Source organism: Accipiter gentilis, chromosome 5 (genome assembly GCF_929443795.1).
Source record: "Accipiter gentilis chromosome 5, bAccGen1.1, whole genome shotgun sequence".
NCBI classification, from domain to species: domain Eukaryota; kingdom Metazoa; phylum Chordata; class Aves; order Accipitriformes; family Accipitridae; genus Astur; species Astur gentilis.
Window position 1 is genome coordinate 43,083,786 of NC_064884.1, and position 12,205 is coordinate 43,095,990.

At 37.0% G+C, this 12,205-nt stretch overlaps 1 protein-coding gene across 8 annotated transcripts in view; it reads left to right on the forward strand.

Annotated features, from left to right (window-relative positions):
• TANC2 (tetratricopeptide repeat, ankyrin repeat and coiled-coil containing 2) overlaps nucleotides 1-12,205 on the forward strand; it is a 271,466-nt gene that overhangs the window by 36,503 nt on the left and 222,758 nt on the right. For all 8 annotated transcript variants that reach the window (XM_049800633.1, XM_049800635.1, XM_049800637.1 and 5 more), the window contains one exon: nucleotides 11,662-11,724. The gene's annotated coding sequence lies outside the window, so the exon portion shown is untranslated. The remainder of the gene's footprint in view (nucleotides 1-11,661; nucleotides 11,725-12,205) is intronic.

Here is a 12,205-nt window from a genome sequence, read left to right on the forward strand (position 1 = left end):
TCATAGTCAGGTGTTAAACACCTTAAATTCGTTTGGATTTATTGGTTTCTTAACGGGGAAATGGCAAGTTATCTCAGCACATGCAAGCTGTTCGTCTGGCTTGTTGGCTTAGAAAGATGGAGGTTGCATTGTACTACCTTCACGTTTGTGTGTTGCTTCATCCTGCATGGAGTCATGCTTCATGCTACCTAGATGACAGCTGGATAAATTCAGGAAGAGTCACCATGGCTTTTGTAGAAGGAATTCCTGCTTTACGGACTGCGTGAAGTTCTGCTGAAAGGGCCAGCAGATCATGGAGGAGAGGATCCAGTTGATATAATCCACTTGGATTTTCAGAAGAGTTTTGTCAAAATTTTTCACCAAAGGCATTTTAGAAAACTGAGTTGGCACAGCATGAGAAAGAGTCCTTTCATGGAGAATAATGAGTTAAGAATAAAAATGGGGGTAGAAGTAAATGGTCAGCTGCCATAGCAGAGGCCTGTCACCTGTAGAATTCTGCATTAAGCATTATGGTGAGGATCATGCTAATTAATGGACTCAAACACAAAGTGGGCTGGACATAATCAGTCTCGCCACTGATACAGATTTAGTGCAGTAAAAGCAAGAGATGACTGAAGGGCCTTAAGTCTTTAATTACTGTTTAATAACAGCAGATGAAATGCAATGTAGGTAAATGCAAGTGTTGCATGTGCAGGAAAAACATATCCAAGTTATCATAGAAAATTATGGTTCTAAACTGACTGTTATTGCTCAGTAGAGAAACCTTGGGATTATGACTAGTAGAGCCATGAAAACATCAGCTCAGTGCTTGGCAGCTTTAAAATCAAGACAACAAAAAATCTTAATGCAAAATGTTAGGGATTAATAGGAAAGAAATAGTGAATAAAGCAAAGGCGGCATCATGGAGCCACTTTAGAGATTTGTGGAATGGCCGTGTCTTAAAGACTGAGGTTTGGTCTGCTCATTTTCTAGAAGAGCTGCAGGTGACTCTGAGCAGGGCAACAAAGATGATCAAAGATATGGAAGGACTTCTGCAGGAGAGGAGTGCTTGAGTAGACAGGAACTATCTAGTAGGGGAAAGAGATGCCTTTTAGGAACAGTTACTTGGAAAAGAGTAAATTAAGTGCAAAAATCAAGTGAAGTGTAGGCAAATGCCGTGTACATCTCAGAACACTTCTGCAGACACTCTTAAATCCTTGTTGGCAATACACCCTTTAAGTCATTGCTGAAAGTACAGTCTTGCCAGTTTTCTTCAATTGTTTATTATACCTGTCCATCTTCCTGATGTGACTACATTCCTGGGAGGTGTTATTGAGCCAGTGAGTTGCTTCACTCATGGGTTAATCAGGGATTTGTTCATGGGTCTTGTGATCTTTAAAGGCTAACATGTTAAGTGAACATATCGCATAACTGGGAAACTGGGATTATGAATATTGCTTTAATAGCAAGGTTCCAAAAGCCAACAGCAGCGTTCTTCCTCCTTTACTTTCCTTGTATGTGTTTATACAACATAAAAGAGCTTTCTGTGGTAGCTGAGGAAATATGCCTTTTTTTGGACTTGTGGTAAGAATGTTCTTAAGTAGTTTCTGCAGTATTGTTTGTATTATTTTGCTTTAAAAGCAGTAGACTTTAGAAAATGTGATATCCATACCCAATTTAGATTTAAGATAATCCAATCTAGCTACAACACCGTGAATGTTAAACTATTTTTCCTTTTCAGACTCATTCTTGTTAAAGAAAAAAGGCTTCCTGATATGGATGGTAAAACAACAGTAGAGATCACTGTATTTTCTGTAACGCATCTTGATGTCAGAAATGTTTTCCTGCAGAACTTGCCTGAGGAAATTTCAGACCATTGTTTCTTAATAGACATTGTTCCAGAATGTAATAAAGGTGAATCAGAGACGTTGGCTTTGTTGCGCTGCAGTGAGGGTGAGGATATGCTGCTTTTTAAGCCTAACATAAAAGAAGTGAGAGTGTATACCAAAAGGGAGGGGGTTCCTCAAGCCCTAAATTGTCCCAACTCTGGAATAACTGGGTGGAAGTGGAGTGTATGTATGAGAGGTGTATGTGTATATATGGATATAGTATGCAAGTACTGCTGTGGAATTTATCCCCATACAGAAATTTCTCTACGAAGAGAAGCTTTGGACCCCTGGTAACACTTCTCTTCTAATCCTCTTTCCAGGTACTTACTGCGAGGGTAGCATTGTGAGTAGTGATGGTGCTACAGCAGAAAGATGTAAGGGTAAGGCTTAGGTCTCCCTGCTCTCACCAGCAAATTGACCTAATGGCTGTAGAGAGAAAACAAGTTTGAGTAGGTATGTATTATTTCTTGACTGATCTTTTCAGTTCTTCAAGAAATATTCAGATGTGGATAGGCTTCAGAAGGAGAGCAAACCAGTTATTTTTGTTGTTTCTTCCTGTTTTCCTTAGTTGTGCACACTCTCCTCTGTAATGACAAGAGTTTTCATGTAGAAATGGATAGGATTTGGGATTTGCCTCAATGAATGATGACATAAATTGTTCTAGATCATACATGGTGATTGCAACCATTTACGTTCCAAACATAGGGAAAAACATACATCCTGTCTCTCTCTGTCTCCAGAAGGCATTTAGATTTCCTCCATGTGACAGACTATAGATAGTAGTTAAAAAAATCGAATTGTTTTTATAGTTATGCAACTTTATGAGGAAATCTCACTCTTCAGTGCTGAAGTTTTATTACAGCTAAATGGTGGAGGGGGTGGATACCTTGTCTAAAAATGAAACCAAACCAATACTGCTGTATTCAGCTCTGCTGCATTATCTTTAAGCTTTGATGCACAATTTTGATACTCTTGACTTTATCCATGAGTCATGGACAGAGCATTTCCTTTCCCAAAATGAAAGCAGTGTCCCCAAGCATTCCAGTACTAGAGGGACTCAGAAAAGCACCCGTACCGTAGCATTGTTACCACTCATCTTTACTTGGCTCGCTGTGAAACAGAATGAATGGACCAAGCAGAAAAGAAGGTAGAAGGGGTATATGATACACTCTGAGCAGACCGAAACAAATTTCAGGTCAGGTTTTTCAAATGCTTCTATACCAGTCTTCTGAAGTGACTTAAGTACACCTGAGCCAAATGCAATTGCTTCTGTGAGCTAACATGTTTTGTTTTGCAGTTGGGATAAGTTAAGAGGATAGTCAATATTCTCAGCTGACTTTTTAAGCCATGGTAATGTAGTAGATTTCAAGAGTCACACTGAAAGTAACTAAGTTGCGGGTTTGGGAAGTGCCCAGCTCACTTTGGTACTCTCATTATGACCATTTTCTGCCTGCTGCTGTTTAGTTCCTTGTGGCTTGCATTCTTTATGGACCCGTAACAGTTTGCTTTAGGTTAGCTGTTTTCTCCAGTTAAAAAAAAAAATTAAAAAAAATAATCTCACTGGGTTTTCAGCTCCCACTTGCATAAAGCTAAGGAGCCACAGTTCTTCATACCGGAACTGTAAGTCTTCATATCTACATTTTTGCTGCCCATTGCAGGATAAAATCAGAAACCTCTGTGTTGTTAGCTAACAAGAACAGTATGAAGCAGAGCTTGTATATACAACATTGAATTCTTTTGAAGCGTGCTATATGCTGTAATTTCAAGTGTGCTTATACAATGGCTTCATTTATAACTGCTTGTAGTTTAAACACATTGTTTTAAGTAGTCAGGCCTATTTTAAATATCACTTTTAAACTTCATAGAAGATAAAAGGTATATAAATATGCCCTTTTCTTCAAGTACTTACTCATATATTTGTTCCCTTGTTGGAAGGTTTGAAGTAGTGACTTAAAGTGGAATATCCACTTCTGCTAAGTCACAGTTTTCTTGCATGGAATATATTTAGCCAGCTACCAAAAAAATGAAAGCCAAGTGAAACAAACTATTACTTAAATCCCCTTTTCATTGCTATATTTCACTCAATCTAAAATACCATCTGTAGTGTTAGCAGATAAGAGCACAAAAAATGCTGTTCTTTTTAATGTAAGTATGGTTTCACGCATGAGACATCCTTTGTAATTTGTAAGGTATGTTTTTTCTTTCTTTCCATCTTTTCTCTTTTGTTTTAACTCAAAGCCCAAGTTTGTGTATGTTAAGCCTTAGTATTATTGATTATAACAAGTACAAGAAATGTTTGAAAAAGAAATGTGACTATACAATATGTTTGAATAATTGACTTTTTATAGGGACACGTACTTTTCACTAAGAAAACTGTCAGTAGGATATTACTTTTGTTTCATTTACCTGTAGGTGATTCTGTCCTCTGGCAATATAAAAACAAATGAATTCAAATATTCAAGCTACTTACTTGTAAAACTTTTGTTAAAAAAACAAGACTCAAATGCCTCATTCAGTGGTTTTATTGCTCTGTTTTCCCCCCCCACCCGCAGTTATCTGTGTTTCCTGACTGTCATGTTTCATGTCACTTGCTTACAGCTCATGAGGTTACAGACATTTTGTTAGTGCAGTCATGTACGTGCATTATGGTGAAAGCATCATCATGTTCCTTCTCTCAGTAGCTTTGTGTACTGAATTCAGGGCTCTAATTAGGTCAGCCGGCGCCGGTACCAACCGAGTCTGCTAGGTGTGATGCAGAAGTAGGTCTTAGTATCACCCGTGGTCACTGGCATGTGCAAATGCACATTTGTGTAGTGACTTCCCTTTTATTCTTGCAAGTTTTTACCTAGATTCTCTTATGAGAAGCTTTTTCTGGTCATGGTTATTTGTATTTTTTTGTCTTTTATCCTTCACTTTCACTTCTACCACTTACCTGTTTTTTTCCGTCTTATATTCTGTGACACATTTACCCTGTCTCTCCTTTAGAGATTCCATTCTCTTGTCCCCTACCCCCTGTTTAATTTTTCCAGTTTCTTCCCCCATCTGCACTTGCTGCTTTCTCCTTCTGGTAATTGTTTTCATCTTCACATTTTTACGCACCCATTTCCACATGGGTGTATGTACAAAAGGGGAAGCAGACTTGGAAGAAGAGTTGTGTTTCTGAGTACTTGAGTTCTGGTTGCATGCTTCTGAAGGAGCAGAGAAAATATTTTGACTTGCTTTCTTTGAAATTTGTTCTGTAGGACCTAGTTAAGGAAGTTTGGAGTGGTTATTTTATAGCCTCGATATCCAGGAGTCTTCTGAGATAAGGCAGCACAGCAGCAGGAGCTATTTAGGTGCCTTCTTAAGTTAAGAGCAACAGAAGAAGTTCCCCTGCTAGAGCAGGTCCTGTGCATGTGTCCTTTTCATGCTCCAGACAAAAGTGAAACAAGACAAAGCTGTGAAAATTGAGCACAGTTCTACCAGGAATTAAAATAAAACACAAAGAGAGCAGGAGGAGGAAGGAATCTTTAGAAGTACATTCTAGCAGCCATCTCCAAAAGGCACTGGCTGGTCCTTGTTGGTTCTCAGGCTGCTTTCTTACCAATAGTGTCTGAAGCAGCATTAGCAATGGTGGTGGTGGTGGGGTATGGACACAGGAATGTAAACGTGATCCTTGGGATAAAGCTATGCTGTAAATAAACACTCTTGGCATTTTAGTAATTTGATCCTTAAATTTGTTAGCAAAACAGACTTGAGCAGTGTTGTCAGAATTTTTTGTTAGGTTCTTATTGAAATCCCTGGCAAAACTTTCAGCAGCACTGAAAAGGTTGGAATAGGTTTGAGATGGTCAAAATGACTGCTGTGTTAGATGTCTTGTCAGTGTCATGATATCCATGGGCCATTAAGTCTCCTCTTCTGGTTATTTGCTGACATCCATTAAAATGTCAGATAATTACAATAAGTCTCCTAACCTTGGATTACTCTGGAAGGAAAATATTTTTCTTGATGCATACTTAACAATGACCCATCATTTTATGGTCTCATTGGCATGTGTATTACGAGTGCAGTACTTGAAACAACTAGTTAATAAGTAACGACCAATCTGGAGATAGAGCAGAGAGGGTGAACAAACAGGTTGTATTTAACATTATTAAACATGTTATGGTAATTAGCATCTGAAGGCATTAGAAAGATGAGGGCTTTGTAGCGCTAGTCCTTGTAACAACAGAACAGTGAGAGCTTCTGCCCCCAAAATACTGTGCTAGTAGATAAGTTTGTAAATTTAGACAAACATTATTAAGATGCTGAAAAGTGGGATACTCCATCAATAGCTTGGAACTATTTGTTTGTTAAGTAGGAAATAAAATGGAAGCTCTTTATAATTTTCATATAAACCCAGGAGTCTGAGGAGTTAAAATGGCAGAATGTAAATGTCATCTGTATTTAACACAGAGTGGTGTGGGGGTTTTTTATTGTTTGGTTGGGTTTTTTTGGTGTGTGGGTTTTTTTGTTTTGTTTTGTGTTGTTTTGGTGGTCTGGGTTTTTTTTTGGTTTGGTTTTGTGGGGTTTGGTTTTGTGTTGTTTTGTTGTTTTTTTTTTTTCTTTTTTAGGCACATGGGGTGAGCAGAAAAATCTTAATTTAAAGCATGAACAATTTTCTGAATTTTTTTTTCTCCATAATTCCATTGATATCTGGATGCTTTCCCATACTTATTTAGAGTGATAATCATGAAGAAACTGTTGCCAACTTAGAATATGGTAGAGTGGATGCTTGCTTAATACTGTTGAAAATCAGCCAAGACCTATCTAATTAGGGACTGAAGTGTTACGTTGTATGGTTTTATTTGTGGAATTCTTGATTTATCAATGATATATGTTCCTATGTAATGAACTTTGCAAGTACAGTAATTATGTATGGTAACGGATGATTCAAATCTTACTTTTAATTAGAGAATAAGAAGTTGAGAAGACAAAGTGTTTATCAAGATGGAAACATGAGACTTGTTTTCCAGATTAGTCCCTAATACAGTTAGGTCACCCATATTTACATTACTGTAATTTAAAGAGTATTGCCATTTTCCCAATCTTTGATTTGTTAGATGACAGCCATCATTAAAACACACATTTTGCTTAAACATGAATTGAGCTAGAACTGGAATCAAGACTATTTTTCTGTTTCCAACATGTATGTATATGCAAAGAATTTAAACTGTTATTTATTTATTTATTTGATTTTTAGAATACCATCCAAGCTTACTGAATTTATCAGATGAATACCAGCTGGTGCAACTGACAGCCAAAACTAGAAAAATAACCTCATTTAAAGATGGAAATCCCTATTCATGAGACCATTTCAGAGTTGTTTCTTTCTGGCAGGACTGGTTGAGCAACCCGTGCTGATCATTGGTGTAGTGTATGGTTTTCAAAGACAGATGGTCATTGTGTTTAATGTCTGTGTATTAATGTTCTGTTGATAAAAGTGTGAGTAAGTTGTTAATTTCTCTTGGGAAATAGAACTAAACTGTTGAGATCAGGGTACATGTGACCTATACTATGTTTGGTTTAGAGGCTTCAAATTCAATTAGCTTTGCAAAATTGCTGTGAATCTTTACCTGCTCAAACGCAACGTCTGCTTGCTTAGATTATGGGAAAAAAGATTTCTTTGTTTGCTCTAGGATGAATAGAAAACTGGTCTTATATTTTGTCCTGTTAAATGGAAGTTTGCTCAATACTGATGTCAAATACTTTCAAATACAGAATGGATGGTATTCCTCTCCAGATAGCTCAACAGACTTCTCAAGCTTGTTACTGTGAAATCAAACCTTGTAGTATCATTTCATACTATACTTCTTTACAGCTGTAGTCAAGTTGCTATGGAAGGCAGATTTTCTGTCTTTGTTTCTTAAATCTTAAAGCTTTTAAGTCTTCTTTCTGTTGTGGATTTTAGCTTGTCAGGAAAGCATTGCAGCTGGAATGTGCAGTGCTGTACCTGAAAGTATTCGTTCCTTTTGTAGGTACTTGTCTTCTGGGTTAGAACAATGGGAGGGTACTTAATTCTGTCAGCTAAAAGTGTTGACAATAGTGTGATTTTTTTTTTTTTTTTTTTCCATAAACTGTTCTTACCCATTTCAATAATTCTTAGCTTAACTAGTAGCCCTTCTTTAGGGTAGTCAATTTAGCAGCTAGCTTTTATTTTATGCCTTTTTTTGGTGCACTCATGCACTAGGGTGCATGTATTTAGAAATTGAGTTTAACTTGTGACCATATACTTATGTGTTTAACAGAAGATGAGAAAAGCTCATTTTAAGAAATCATCTGAAGCTAGATGTGAAGGATGTTAGAGGTATGGTGAATGTGTGTCTTTTTGCTGTTTTACACAGGCTGTTTTTAATGCATTCTTCTGCAGAAGAATTCAGTACAGTTATTACCTACACAGGTATAACGAAGAAATTATTTGGGACTGTAAAGCTGCAGATTGACTGCTTTGTGTCTGAATTGATTATCTCATCTACTGAGCATGCTAAACCTTAATTCTTGTATTTCCTAGCTTTTTGTTTACTTGGTGTTATGACATTATTACTAACTTGTAATTTTTAATAGCATTTCTTTGTTTTCTTATTTTGGAAATTGCATAATGTCCTTTCATTCACTAGTGTTTGAGCAGCTTTGTCTGCAATGTGTTCATTCAAAAATTGTCTGAATCGGTGAGAAGTTCCCATATGCAGAGAATTATCAAGAACTATTTAAAGGGGTTGATTTCTGTTACACCAGATGAAGTTGAATAAAGTGATGGATATACTGGAACAGTAAACATAGTATAGGAAGTGTATAGTTGAATTGATACTGCTCTGGGCTGATGGTTGTTCAAAGAAAAGAAATCAACAGTTGGATGCGGTGTTAGCAAATGCTGTTTTGTATCACAGAATGGCCTTCTGAGATTCTCAGTATTTCTTGTTTCTGTTTGTGTTGCTCCTGACAAATTACCTGATTCTGTTGACAAAAAGCGTTCCTTAGATTTTTTTTTTTTTTGGCACTGTGGAACTTAGGAACTTCCTATTCCCAGATCATGTTTTAAATTTGCAAACTTGGATGGCAGTTGCGAGTCGTTAGCTGGCTATTCCTAGTTGGCTTTTACGGGCAAAAATCCCAGTTGGCAGTAATTGGCTGCTTCAGTGATGGCCAAAGGCAGAATGAATGTGGAGATTGAACCACTTTTTGCAGTTGGTAGGACAGTGCTGGACAGTTGTTCTGTGACTGTGCCTGTGTTACCAATACCCCACCTTGTGCTTGTGGGGAGCAAACAATAGTCAATTATTTGTATTGGTTTGTGGAGATAAGTAAGGGTTAAGGAGTAGGACTATTACCTTCTCTCTGCCAAGTCCAAGAGAACTGTCTTGGAAAAACTATACTGATATATTTTTAAAAAATTACTCTTTTTTTTTTTTTTAATTATATTATTACTTGCAGCCATACCACAGGACAAAGGTTTTAAAACCCCAAACTCCTAGAATATCTGGAGAAATCCTGACTATGTGTTGCTTCTGATTTGAAACACAGCATAGTTGTGATTTATGTGTTCAATCAAGAGGGAATAATTCTAAAATTGACACCCCCCAAACTGTTTGTATATTAGTCTCTAATATATTTGTTATGATACAACATGTCAGAATTTATAACTTTTATACAGTTAAATAGTGGAATTTACAAATGTAATTAGAGGGTTAAAGGCATTTAAAGAATAAAAGCACTTTAATGACATTCAGTTTTTATTGACAACCCACTAATATCTGCTGGATTCACATAAAGATTTCTAATGTAATAATATGAGCAGATGAAAGCTCTGCTATTTAAAAGCTCAATGCAGAGCATATTCATCAAGTATGCTCTCTGAATACAGATGGAAAGTTATTGAGCAAATTATGGGTAGTCAGCACTCATCTACAGCTTACACCGCATAAGCCATATTCTATTCTTTGTTTTGCAGGGTATCATATTAAGAGAGATGTATTAAGAAGATAGATGGCAGCAAACTGAAATATTTATATGGAGTTATTTTTAGTTATTCTAAAACTCCCTGCATGTTTTCAGGTTTCAAAAAAATTGTAAGATTGCTGCTTTTGAAAGAAAAAAAGTCTCTTCACTCAGTCACCTACTGGAGGTGTTTGCAAGTACCTAGTTTTTGACCAGTTAAAAGAATTGTAGAGAATGCTAAATAAGTGTTTTAAGATCCTTTCTTCTTCTCTTTCTTTAGGATCTGAGGAGTATAGGGGTTTTTGTGAACTAATGCCCAATAAAAATCTTCCTTGATCTGAACATATTTGGGTTTGGTCTCCATATGGGCTCAGTTAAGTTTCGTAACTGTGGTCGGTTGCTGTATGTGGTTGGACGCTCATTCAGAAATTTTTAGCTGGGTCTTTGTAACAGTATAGTTTCTACAGCATGCAAATACTCAGGCAGTTGGATGATGTAGAGTGCAAGCAGAAGTTTGCAGAACCCAGCAAGGGAGTTTGAAGAAGGAAAAGTCATCTTGCAGAGTGGTGCGAGGCAGCCTGAGGTGCAGAGTCCAGGTTACGGCTATGCATGAGCTGAAGGAGACTCCAGCACAGGTCCTGTAGCCAGGGCGACATCGACCAAACAGACCCTTCCTCCGTGCTCTATCAAGAATCGCTTTTAGTGCTGTGGGATTAGAGCTGCGTTTGCATGTTTTCCTTGCTTGAATGGTGGAAACAGCCACGATCCTGGTGAGCGTCGTATGCTGGTTACTAGCTCTTTAGTTATTTTTCCACAGAGGTGAAAAATTGAAAGCAGGGAGGTAATTGGCAACCCTGAGAAATAAGATAGGATTGCTTCATGAATTTATGGAATGTCTTACAGTTTTATATACAAAATTATTCATATAAGACCATCTGAGAAGTTCCTGTTAAGGTTCTGGAGAGTAGTGTGAATTACAAGTTAAGCTGTCCGTTACTTTTCAGTATCCTCTTGCAGTAGAATAAAAAAACCCTCTACCGAAGTGGTTGAACATTATTCTACTTTGCTTTAAACTTGCAAATGGAAGGTGGTTTCAATTTACTTTTTGTTTGTTTGTTTGTTTGACAAATGAGATGTGTCTGTATTTCCTTCTGTTTGCTGTTTCTCAAATGAGACTTCTAAAAGAATAGATTGGTAAAGCCTGTAACACAATTATCGTCACCACAGACAAACACACATGCTGGTGCTAAAATAGGTGCTCTGGTCTTTTTCAATAAGTAGCAAGATACATTTCTTGTGGCTCTTTGTTGATGAACTTAGTGTAAGTATGTGATGACAGAGCAAAGGGCCAGGTACTGAACTCTTGATTTAGTTTTGAATTCCTTATGGGAGTTGCGTTTATGTAAGGATTGAGTTTTTAAAAAAACACTGAGGGGAGATTGCAGGCTTTTAACAGGAAAGCTTGCTGGGTTGAAGGAAAACACGTGGAAATAACATATTACTTTGTAAATAGTGTACTATATGATGTGTATCAAAGGGAATTGTTAACCTGCTTTTCTCCTCCTCCCATTTGAAAAGTGGTGAGAGGGAAGAGTCAAGTGACTGAAATTAGTATTGATTAACAGAGATGTAAAAACATGAGCATTAACTTTTTAATCATGATGTTAAAGGGTGGGGGCTGTCTGATAGCTTATACAGTATACTCTGGAAAAGTTGTGAGTTTATTCCTGGGATGAGATTACTTACAGTTCATGCGCGCAGCTAGACAAACGTGGGACACGGTAGTGTGTTGAGAAGATGCTACTAAATTCTGTTGTGTTGTTTTTTTTATGTCTTCCAGGACTTTCAGTGAATGGAAGAAGACACTTTTTACTAGAGATTTAACTTGTCTAAAGATATCAAGGTAGGAGAACTTTTTTCCCCACAGTCCCACATTCTCTTTGCAGTAGTTATTGTTTAAATAGAATTGAAGTTATCCTCTGTTTCTTTGTTAATCTGTGATTACCTAGAGTTGGAGCATGGGCACTGTCTTCCTATATCAGTTTTACCAATTTTTAACCTGATTATTTCTGTATTTAGAGAAAAAGGTGTAATAGCTTTCACGTATTAGTGTTTGATCATACTCTGTCTTTTCGTACTGGAGGTGATGAACAGACACTGATGTAAATAATACTTCTTTATGTAGAGTTCTACACTAGTTAATGAGTTCATTCTAACTGCTAATTAAAATATTTATACTTTTTTGTAAACAGAACGTGTAAGAGTGACATAGCATTCTATATAAATGTACTTTGGTGTTTTAACTTTTCCAGTTGTTTTTTGTAAAATCCAAAATCTTCTGTGTTCTGAGAAGATCTCCAGTGCTTGCCAATGGATTGAACTTC